Source organism: Lemur catta, chromosome 1 (assembly GCF_020740605.2).
Source record: "Lemur catta isolate mLemCat1 chromosome 1, mLemCat1.pri, whole genome shotgun sequence".
Classification (NCBI taxonomy): Eukaryota; Metazoa; Chordata; class Mammalia; order Primates; family Lemuridae; genus Lemur; species Lemur catta.
This window is the reverse complement of record NC_059128.1, coordinates 136631003-136640872: the sequence shown is the minus strand read 5'-3', so window position 1 is coordinate 136640872 and position 9870 is coordinate 136631003. Positions and strand designations below refer to the sequence as shown.

Genomic DNA, 9870 nt, shown 5'->3' with positions numbered 1-9870 from the left:
ATCTAAAATTAGGTTCCACCCCCCCAATCTAAGAGAGACACTAAATGTCCATTCCCACCATATAATCCCTAGACTTTAACCAATATAAATTAGCAAAATCTTGAAATTATTTTGGTGAGCAGTCTTCTGACTGTGACTTGGTGATGTTTCCCTATGTGCAATTAATTACAGGTCCAAAGGTAAAGATGGAATGGTAGCGTGGGCAGGGCCAGTTTCGTGGGCCTATAACCAGTGCAGACACCACAGCTTCATCCTTGGAAGGGTCCCACACTGTGTTTCATGCTCTGTTAAAAAGGGGTCATCTGGACTCCCACAAATCATGCAACTATACGTGATGCTGAGATAGGGAACCGGCAGGCCTTACTCAATGAAAAGTCATAAGCTCTGAACCAAGTCTCTGCTAAAACAGGAAACAGCAGAGAAACTGGTTGGTGACTTCAGGTCACCATCACTGCTTATTGTACACTAGTTATAATGCATTAGCATACTAAAAGACACTCCCACCAGCCCCATGACAGTTTACAAATGCCATGGCAACTCCCAGACATTGCCCTATATGGTTTAAATGAGAGGGGAACCCCTGGTCCCAGAGATTCTCTACCCCACTCCCAAGAAACTCAGGGACAATCCTCCCTTTGTTTAACACGCAGCCAAAAAATAACCATAAAAACAGGCAGCTGGCAGCACACAAGTGCTGCTCTGTCTATGGGGCAGCCACTTTTTCTTTCTTTCCTCCTCAGTAAACTTGCTTTCGCCTTACTCTGTCGGGCTTGCTCTTGAATTCTTTCTTGTGCGAAACCAAGGACCCACTTGCCTTCAAGTGGATCCCAGTTTTGGGGTCCACTTTCCTGTATCAACGGTGAGCCATGAAGAGGAGAACTGGGCTCTTGGTGCAAAGTAACTGTCTCAGCAAGGCCAGGAGCTTACGTATGGTCCTTAAGCAAAACAGGACCACCTTTATCGGACAGGGAAGAAATTGCTACTTCTGCTAGCAGGGAAGCTGGATAGCGTTTATGAGTTCTGGGTGATTGGACTTAATGTATCCATTAAGAATTTTGAGGTTCCCTTCATTTCTAATTACTGAGATTTTTGTGTGAGTTCTGGCAAGACTGTGATTTCAGCTGAAGTTTCTCTGGGTCTGATTTTTGGCTATGTCAGCTTTGTGATTAGATAAATGGAATTTCTTGTTGTTTGATCATGGTTTAGATCGAAAATTTGAAACCTTGAGCCTGTTCATTGCTTTTTAAAAAAAACAAAAAACAAACAAAAAAACCTCCAGTACAGTTGGAAGAAACCATTCGGCCCCACAGTTTTTATTTTCCTTGTGCTCTCTGTTATGGTTTATCAGAATAGCAATGCAATCTACCAAAGCCCTGCCTTCAGTAGAAATTTCTTTCCAGGAACCCCACGTGGTAACTTACGTAAATGTTTTTTAGCATCATGTGTTGTGGACTTTTAACATCCTGCCCTCTAACGCTAACCAGAACTTAACTACTTCCAAAACCAAGTTAGAAACCCCATGCTAAATTCCAACTGCTTTGAAAATATGTTATTTGCAACCACTTCTGGTTTCAATTACTGAATCATTAGTGACAGAGCCCAAAATAACAATGACTTAAACGGGGAAGAGGTTTTTCTCTCATAGATCATGGAGTTTGGAGGGAGGTGTGTTGAGGCTGGTAAAGCAGCTGCACATTGTCGCCATGGACCTAGCTCCTTCCTTTATCTTTCTTCTCTATCATGCGTAGTATATAGTTCCTGCTGCCAAGGTTGCTTCATGTCACAACATGCCTGCTAGTGCTCCAGCCATCACATGTAAGTTCCAGAAATAAAGAAAAAGGAAAAGAGAAAAGGGCACAAGGCATATCTGTCAACAGAGTAAATATGCTCTAAAGAGCTATCCTGTGACTATTGCCTATATCTTCCTAGACACCCAGTGAAAGGCTCAAAAATGTAGGCTGGGAAATGTAGTTCTATAACTGGGCCCATTGTCACCCACAGCAACACAGGGCTCCTGTTAGCAAAAAGAAGCAGAGAATAGATATTGAGAAAGAACTTAAAAGGTGAAAGCATTTTCTAGATCTGTACTACCCAGTGTGGCCATGAGCCTTATGTGGTTGTGTAAATTTAAAGTAATTAAAATAAAACTTTAGTTCTTCAGTCACACGAGTCACATTTTAAGAGCCAGTAGCTCCCACAATGGACAGTGAATTTCCCTCATTGCAGAAAGTTCTGTTGGCAACTGCTGGTCCAGACTTGCCATAACTACACACATGGCCATTTCGTGATTGGTGTTTTTATTATTTTTACAATCGGTAAATTTACGGATTAGATGAAGAAACCTGGTGAAGCATATTAACAGTGGCCAGGGAGATGGGAGGGAGGAGGAGGGATGGGAAAAGGGAAAGAAGAGAGTTTTAATGGAAACTGATGAAGACTGTCAAATGCTTCAGATTTGCAGATTGGTAAGACCAGGGAGAAAGTGGATTTGGCAGTCTGAGCCCTTGAGAGCAGTGTGGACCAACACCCAGTTCAGATGGGCCAGGAGGCACAGTAGTATTACTGAGCAACAAGCTCACAGCCCAATGTGCATAGAAATCAATACTTGGTACCGGTTTTTGAAAAAAAGAAAAAGCTTTATTGCAAGATCGACCAGCAAGGAGACAGGAGGAAGGCTCAAATCTGCCTCCCCGATTTGGGGTCTGGGGCAAGTTTTAAGGGGTTGGAGAGCAAGGGAAAAAGTATTAGAGATGCTGGCTTGGCGGGGTCTGATCAGACCTCTCTGAATCAGTCCATTTGTGGCATGCGGAGTGGTGGGTACCAGATCGTCCTCATTGTGGGAACTTTCCCTTTGGCATAGGCTCCGGTGGTGAAGTTCTGGTTATGTGTTGACTTCTTGGTTCCATGGAGAGGGAACATCAGTTCCAAGTGCTATTTGAGGTCAAAGTTTCTCTCCTCTGCGCATGCCTGGGCTATCTGACTTGCAGTTTCAGCCCTACCAGATCTGCAAAACAACTTAAGAAACATTAGGCAACAGAGTAGAATCCGTTTGAGCTGGTCCTGTGGTTACAGGAGGAGGTGAGAAAATGGAAGTCAGCGCTTAGCCATGACGCCTGAAGAATTTCCGTGGTAGATTAGGGAATGGGGCCAAGGCAGTAACCAGCGAGAATCAAGGGCAGTGGATGCCTGTTCTTGTGCTTGTGGTTTGTGTGTTTGCTTCTGGCTTTTTTCCCTGGGATGAGTAGATCGGAGTGTGGCTGGAGGATTATAACAGGGATCCCCAAAGAGGAAAAGGTTTATGATAAAAAGGGAATATTGGGGAGCCCAGTTTGGTGGAAAGCAGTCTGAACTTGTAACAGGGAAAGATCATCCAGTTGACACTGGGTGTGCTCAGTAGGGACATGCTGTCCTTTGGCTTGGGGGCAGGAGAGAAGGAAGGGCAGGACAAGACTGGGTGAGTAGGCAAGGGAGTTTACGTTTCTGATGGACCATATTTTCTTGGTAAATGTGGAGGAACAGCTAACTGCTGAGTGTGAAAGACAAGGAGGTGGCTTGGGAATAAGGAACATGAAAAAGAGCTGGAAAAGTTGTACAGTAAATGGAAAAGAGGTCAGAGTTCCAGATGAAGATTGACAAGAAAATTATATGGAATCCCACCAACTACTCTCTTATTCTGATGTGCATTGTCCCTTTCTGGTGCACATTAATAATAATAATTGTAAGTAACATCTATATATGGAATACTTGAGGAGTGTCAGGCACCATGCTACGTATTTAATTGCATAGTTCCATTCAATCCCCCTAACAGCCTTTGGGGCAGGAGCGATTATCATGCCCATTTTACAGATGAGTAAGTACAGAGAGAAACAAAGGCAGAGTTGGATCCCAGTTTGATCACCTGTAGAGTTGTGTACCTTGGACAATTTATGTGACCTCTCAAGGCCTCAGATTCCTCTTGGAGCATAGGGATTGAGGTCTCTATTTCATGAAATTATTAGGAATATTCAGTGAGATAGTATGTGTGAAAGAGCCTAATACACGCTGGGAGTTTGATTTTTTTTTTAAGCCATCCTAGACTATGAATTGGCTGCTGAGCTGACAATTTGATTCAAAGTCATTGTGACAAGAATTTGTATTCTGTCTTCCCCAAGGAAGACATGGCCTCATAGCACAGAGGTGAGGATCCCTGTTAACTCCCTCTGCCAGGCAGGTATCAAAAAGGTGTGATGCAGACTGGTGTAAAAAATAATGATAATAATTTTAAAAAAAAACAGAAACAATAGCAATAGAGGCGGTGGGCTGAACTGGAGCTCACCAAAGGTGTCATATTCAGACAGTGTAAAAAGTTCATCCTCATGCAAGTTGTGGTCCACAGCCTGCTGGCTTCTGGGGACTATAGTTTAAAGATTCTAGATTTGAACAAGGTCTTGTTTACTATGTGACTTTGGAAGTCACTTGGCCTCCTTGTACCACAAAGGGAAACTGAACACTGGCCTGCATCTCAGAGAAAGTGCTCAGACAGGCTGGCTACCTGCAGCAGATGATAACAGGGGCCCGGAGGGTTCCCCTGGGCAACAGATCTCCGTGAGCTCTGAGGACGCTGATTAACAGCACTGCTTGTCCCTCGCCAGGAGCAAGGCAGAACCCTGCTTTGCTGCAGGTGTGTTGAGAGCCGGAAACTCGGGCAGAGGCAGGGTCAGGCCACATCCAAGCAGAACAGCTTGACCTCAAGTCTCCCGCATGCCCCAGCCACTCACGGGCATTTCCCCAAAAGATCTAAATCCCTTTTCCAGGCCAAAGCTGGAAATCCTGAAATCTCCCTGATCCAAAAGAAACACTCATTGCCTCATTGTTGTGGTTGAAATCGCTGCTCGTATTTATTAGAAAAGCAGAACAAATGCATCTGTCCAAGCACTGGCTGTAAATCAGCCAGCCTAAGGCTCTCCATTCCCTTGGGTGGGAGCAACACTGCTTTAATGAAATGTCCCCAGGAAGCATAAACTAGAAGACGCACCTTCTACTGTGCCATACTATGAAGAACACAGCTAGCAAAGTAGTGGCAGAAGCTGGGCGGTGTGAGTGCCCGTGGGCAAAAGTCCCCATGTTGTCCAGGCCAGAGCATAGACGTCTTCCCCTCGGGCAGCAGACTGCCACCGGGACACAGCGACATAAGATTCATCCCCAGACTGGCTGCCACACCTGGCTTCCCTAAAGGAGGAAGAGTGGAGATCTGACCGTACCAGCCGCTTGCAGTGGAGAAGACAGCAACCAGGCCTTGCGGTGTCTGGGGGGTTGGGGGGTGGACCCCAACGAGGGGCCAGCAGCCATGGAACAGCAGGGAAGGCACTTGTTGGCCTGGAGGGCCACTGTCAGACGATAACTAAGAGACCACTCAGCTGACTTCTTAATGTCACCACTGGGACTCAGTCACATGTGCCCCAGTGATAAGTACAGTGAATACTCGCCCTTGACTTATACCGTCTTACAGGGTTTCTTTCCAAAGAGGGCGGAGTGCTTTGATCATGTAGGAACCGACGTAACAAGTGCACTGATGTGCAAATATTCCCATCGGGGTATAGACAGGCCTCGTGTGTGTGTGTGTGTGTGTGTGTGTGTGTGTGTGTGTTAGGAAGGGATGTTTGCATAAAGCAGCAGAGATTGGAATGCCTGGAACAAGCCCTGTGGGAGCCTGGATGGGAAGGAGGTCAGGTCACCTGATCCCAGCAGGTAGGGAGGTGTCTTTGCAGAAGCTGTTCGAGGAGTACTGGGGCAGCTCACCTCGAATTCAGACGTTAGAAGCAATCACCGAGCAAACAAGAAGTTAGAATTTAGCAGTGGCTGAGATATTGCTCAGGTTCTCCCAGTTTAGCGGCACCCAGATGAAACATGGCGTGCCCTCCATGTTAAAGAGGCCCATGGGTGACAGCGTTAACTCTGGCTAGCTGGTGTTGGAAATGAGGTGTAATTCATCCTGTTTAATTACCTCCTGCCCTGCTCCCGACTGAATTCCCTCACCTGTGATGAGCTTGTTAGGTCGTAACCTGTTAGGAAGGAAATGCTGGCTGGCTGGGGACGCCCTGCAAGTGTCTGCAGGCATCCTCCTTCCAAAGATGTGGATAAAAAGGCACCAGAAGGTTCTAGGACCCGGGAGCTGAGAACTGCACTGGCTCGCTTCTGAAATAAAGGCTGGGCCCCTTGATGTTTTTGCACCTAGGGATTCTAAAATGTCCCCTTCCCAATCAGGGAAGTTTCCAGGCTGCTCCCGGAGCCGATGCTGGACCGCAGGTGCTCTGGAACCTCCCCCCTGTCGCCCGCCGCACGGTGTCTGGGGCCAGGCTGGGAGGGCAGCGCGTGGGGTCGGATGCCGCCGAGCCAGCCGGGTGAGCACCCAAGGAGAAAGCAAGGCTGGCTGTTGCATCCACTTAGACTCTACCAAATGCACGATGAAAGCGTCTCGTGCACGGTTTGGGGCCGGTGCACGCACCGAGCCCCCGCAGGCCCCGCGCCTGCTACCCGCGCAGGTAGGGGGCGCGCGCGGGCTGGGGGCCCGGGGCGTCGAGGGGCGGCCGCGCGCCGCTCGCCAGCTTCTCGCGGAGCTTGCGGTTCGCCAGCGCCAGGTGGCGGCCGTTCTCGCGCGCCTGCCGCAGGGACCGCTTGACCTTCTCCACCCGCTCGCGGAGCTGCCGGTTCCGCTTCTCCGGGGCCGCCACTTTCTGCTGCAGTTTCGTCACGTGGTCCTCCTCCTCGAACCCTCGGTCCTCTGCACCGAGGAGCACATGAGCTGGGGACACAAACACCGCGGAGGGAGAGGCAGGTGAGTCGCACGCACGCCGTGCGCCGGTGCACGCAGGGGAGCTGCAGAAGTGTCGCCAACGTTGCCGGGAGCCGCCCCCCATCGCCCCGGCCCCCCATCGCCCCCGCTCCACGGTGAGGATGAACCTCGGGGCGTCCTTGACTGTGACCCGTCTCTGCCCTCCACCCTGGAGTCCCGCAAACAGAGCCCCTCTTTTGCTTTCCGTACTTGGCTTCCTTGGAGAATTTAGTTTTAACAAGATACTCTGAATATTTATCACCCATAGCAAAAAGGAAAGAGCTCCTGCGAATCACTAAAAGACCAAAACCCCAAACAGAAAAGTGCGCAAAGAACATGGATAGCTCATAGGAAATAGAAATATCTCTTAAATATATGGAAAATGCTGAACCCCCCCTCTTAAGAAAATAAAAGCAAACTAAAGCCACAGTGAATTACTATTTGTCACATATTCGATGGGCAAAATCATGGAAGAGACAGGATTTGGGGAAGCAGGCACTGTCGTAAACTGTACGCAGAGCGTAAACCTCTATAAAGAGTAATTTGTTTCTATCAAAATGAAAACTGCATATAGTGGCCGGGCGCGGTGGCTCACGCCTGTAATCCTAGCACTCTGGGAGGCCGAGGTGGGTGGATGGATTGTTTGAGCTCAGGAGATTGAGACCAGCCTGAGCAAGAGTGAGACCCCATCTCTACTAAAAATAGAAAGAAATGATCTGGACAACTAACTATATATATATAGAAAAAATTAGCCGGGCATGGTGGCGCATGCCTGCAGTCCCAGCTACTCGGGAGGCTGAGGCAGGAGGATCGCTTGAGCCCAGGAGTTTGAGGTTGCTGTGAGCTAGGCTGACGCCACGGCACTCTACCCAGGGCAACAGAGTGAGACTCTATCTCAAAACAAAACAAAAAAAAAAAAAAGAAAGAAAACTGCATATACCTTTTGATCTCATAATTCTGAGACCCTCTCATAAATGCTCATGTACAAAGTGCCACTGCAATATGTGTACAAACATAGTACAGCATTATATGTTACATTAAAAGATTGGAAACAATCTAAAAATACCCGCCAAGAGAAGTCTGCTTAAATAAATGGTAGTAAATCCATACAATAGAAAGGTTTTCCATCTTTAAAAGAACAAGGCAGCACCATGTGAATGGCGCTGTAGCAATATTAAGTGGCGTTCATATTAAAAGCATGTGTATTACATTGTGTGCTGACCAAGTATCTTTATGTATCTATGTTTAAATGCGAATACACAAGAAACTGGTGAGGATAGCTATATCCAGGCAGCAGAGGAGACAGGAGAGGAAAATTTATTTTCATTTGTGCACTTTTTGAATTTTGTATTATATGCTGGTATTACCTTTATAGATGTGTGTCTGTATATAAAGAGGTCTTATCACTAGTGTTTTTCTTCTCCCATCTAGTCTGCACTATTAAGAGGTAAGCTCACAAAGAGATTCTTGAGCCTGAATGTTTCCTCTGCTTAGAATTATCCAGCCCTCGCCACTATCTGCACTGCGATATGGTGATGATGGGGTTAAATGCCTGGACTCTGAGGCCAAGGCTGTTTGGATTCAAGTCCTGCCTCTTCCTTGGCCAAGCGATGTGATCTTGGGCAAGTGGCGTGACCTTGGTTGGGCAAGTTTCCTAAGCTCAGGGTAGTGGACTCTTGGTGGCATTAGCCAGCCCCCCACTTTGGGACTGCAGGATCTGTCCTCCCCCGTCCCCCACCCTTGGAGTGCTGTAGGCTGACAGCCCTCAGCTGGGTATCTACCCAGAAACTGCCGCCCAAGGTCACACCCTATTCCTTGGGCCACCTGTATTCCATGACTGGTTGACACAGGGTTTGACAGCCAGGGCCCCTCACCCCAATGGGGAAGATTCTGAAGGACCATCCCAGCCTCAGAGTGTCCCCTGGTGGGCTACAGCCTTGGTGGAGACAGCATCGCAGGCCACCTCCTGCCTCTATGCCATCCTCCTCCCCTCCCCTCCCAGGTGCAGTCTGTAGACCCCCTGCACACCACTCTCACCTGAGTCCACCTTGCAGCGACCCTGCCTGGCAACACTCAGTCTCCCCATGTGCACGATGGGATAATTACGGTGGTTGGGAGGGTTTCATGAGTTTGACTTGAAAAGTGCTTAGAACCGTGCCCTGGTGCATATTAAACGTTCACTGTTAGTCATTTTAGGACAGAGTCAAATCTCCTGAAGCTCTTAACCTCTGAGATGGGACCCGGCGTACGTCTCTGGCCTTACTGTTAAGTTTTCTGTTCACACACTTTGCACCCAGAGCAAACTGGCGCCTGGTCCTTCATCCAGCATATCTGTGCTTGCTCAGCTCCGGGGCTCTTGCTTCTGCCTGGAGATCTCAGAAGCCGCTGCGGGTCCCCTTCCACGTTGCTTTGCGCAGGGTCTCCCTCTGCACCCAGCATGCCCCCTCCCCGTCTGCATCGCCCCCCAAGGCTGTTCATAACTGCAATGGCCAAGTACCCCGCAGCACCAGGGAGCACGCGTCTCGGCACCCTTGACAGATTGCAAGCTTCTTAAGCCCTGGATCTCGTCGGTTTTTGTGTCCTTGTTGCCCTGGCCATTTTAGGCATACAGTTTAAAAAAAAAAAGAGTCAAGTGAAGTGTTCCAAGAATACCTGTCGTTTAATAAGGAGCTTTGGGCTCCTGGGGACGCCACTGTTAGAGGGGAGACCACGCGTGCAACACTGCCCTCTTCTGGCCAAAATGAGACCCCTCAATTTGAGAAGGTGGGCGCAGGAAACTCCTGGGAGAACACATGGTATTCATATTTCCGTTGCATATGGATGGATGTTAGCTATATAACTTACTGAGGGTGTAATCTAGCCAAGCACTCGACTTTCTGTCTACCCTCTCGTTAAGTCATGGGCTTTTTATAAGTTACGGTAGATTCTTCAACCAAGAACAGGATAAAAGAGTCTAAGCGAAGTCCATTAAAACAAGAGGATTGGGTTTTTGCATGGCTGCGTGTTCAGAGTTTGAAAGGGAAGAATCCAGCAGTGTGCTGGAACACATCAGAGACGAG

The 9870-nt window shown here is 48.3% G+C and overlaps 1 pseudogene; it reads right to left on the bottom strand.

The window, feature by feature from the left end:
• Positions 1-6401: 6401 nt before the first annotated feature.
• On the bottom strand, positions 6402-6912 carry LOC123642102 (annotated as a pseudogene).
• Positions 6913-9870: the final 2958 nt, after the last annotated feature.